At 47.0% G+C, this 1,941-nt stretch overlaps 1 pseudogene; it reads right to left on the bottom strand.

Annotated features, from left to right (window-relative positions):
- Positions 1 to 491: 491 nt before the first annotated feature.
- LOC116076527 lies at positions 492 to 1,347 on the bottom strand (annotated as a pseudogene).
- Between the last annotated feature and the right edge of the window lie 594 nt (positions 1,348 to 1,941).

The raw sequence follows: 1,941 nt of genomic DNA, 5'->3' as shown, positions 1-1,941 counted from the left end.
TTACTCAACACACTGTGGTCAGCCCCCAGCCTGCAGTCTTTGCTACTTGCTCAGGTAAGGTGAGAAGCTCTGTGCAGGTTTGCTGTTTGTTTTGTAGCCAAATGTATCCATTTTCTTCCCTCTGCTGCTGATATAAACACATTACCTTCCCGGCTACAACTGAAAAGCTACAGTTTACCAGGCTGAAAGTGAGCGAGGTCATTTTACTCCGGTCTTGAAAATCAGTTACTTCTACTTGCCTTAGAAGTGTTCTAAGCCTCAAGACAGTGGCTCTCAGCTTTCCAGATGCTTTTAATACAGATCCTTGTGTTGTAATGACCCCAGCTATAAAATTATTTTTACTGCTACTTCATTGTTTTTTTAATTACCGAAAACATTTATTACAACAAAAATGTCAGAGCTGTGCGTGAGACCACTGAGTTGATGGGCTTGGCCAAGGTTGTATAGGGCAGGTGCTCATAGGACTGGGGACCTGACTGCCCACTAAGGTCTTAGCTCTTGCCATAAGATACCCTCATGGATTTTGGAACCAAAGCTGGATGTCTTCCTCCCATTGCTACAGTGTCTTCCGGTAGAGTTCTGGCAGGGGCAGGGTTCTTGGCTGTCCTGTGGCTGATAATGATGCTGCTGTTGGTGGCACGGGGACCATACCAGCCTTTCCAGAACTGAGTGTCCTGGCCCCCATGTTGAAAAAGGATGTGACAGACGCTTGGAGGGTAATCAGAGAAGGTGTGGGAGATCTCTTGCCATTTGGCAACATTCCGCTGTTCGATGGTCACAAGTGGAGGCTCAAAAGAGGCCAAGGCAACGTAGTCGGCAGAGGCCAGCAGTACCCGGAAGTGATAGGTGCAGCCGCAGAGGCCAGCTGTACCCGGAAGTGATAGATGCAGCCACAGACTGCTCTAGGGGCAAATCAGTCCTTAACCACAATGTCAGGCTGAAAGGTGTCCAGCAGCCCTCCGAGTTTGAGGCCCACCACATCTTCCACTCATCCCCCTTGTTGGAGTCTATCCGCCTTGATCTCAGGTTCTCTTCAGCACATGGGTTCCAAAGGAGGTTCCTCTGCAGGCTGCACAGGATATAGAAGATCTTCCGGTCTTCCACGGGCTCATTCTGGTCTTTGGTGAAGAAGCCCTCTCAAAGGCTTTTGCACATCCATAGGGTCACCACATTGATGAGGTCTCGCCAGAGGCTGCAGACAAGGCGGCAGTTGTGCAGCTGCTGTTGGGCCGGGACATAGGTGAACAGTTCCAGTAGAATGTTCTCTGGCAGCTGGTTGATATTGTGTTGATATGGTGGCAATGGAGAGCTATGTTCCCAGGCCAACCAGCGGCCTTCCACATCCATGCAAAGATTGTGAACTCGGAGCCCTAGACTCCCCCCTCACCAAGCTGCTGCTCCATAGGCCGGGTTTCCTGGGCTTCTGTTACTGCTACTTTATAACTGGACTTTTGCTACTGTTATGAATTGCAATATAAATACCTATGTTTTCCAGTGGTCTTAAGTGACCCCATGGTTGCAACCCCAAGATTGAAAACCACTGGTTTAAGCCACTTATAATATTCTTTGGTTCCATGAATCCAAGAAGTAATGTCTATATTATATAATAATATAATGATATGAGTTATTGGGAACTTCCTATTTACATTTAACCTCAAAGTTATTGTCAAAGGACCAGAGACTGGCTTTTTAAGAAAAAAGATTTGAATGAGAGGTGGTTCATCCCTTAACAAGTGTTTGCTATTCTTTCACAGGACCAGCATCCACAGTGGGTGACTCAGAGCTGCTTGTACCTCTAGCTCCAGGGGATCTAATACTCTCTTCAGGTCCTTGAGTTCAAGGGGATCTAATATTCTCTTCTGGTTCTTGTGTAAATACACATGCACACAGAGAGAAAGAGAGAGGGAGAGAGAATGACAGGAAAAGGCAAATAGAACAGTA

This window comes from Mastomys coucha, unplaced genomic scaffold, assembly GCF_008632895.1.
Source record: "Mastomys coucha isolate ucsf_1 unplaced genomic scaffold, UCSF_Mcou_1 pScaffold4, whole genome shotgun sequence".
In the NCBI taxonomy this organism is placed as follows: domain Eukaryota; kingdom Metazoa; phylum Chordata; class Mammalia; order Rodentia; family Muridae; genus Mastomys; species Mastomys coucha.
The sequence above is the reverse complement of the archived record's forward strand: the minus strand, read 5'-3'. Positions and strand labels throughout refer to the sequence as shown.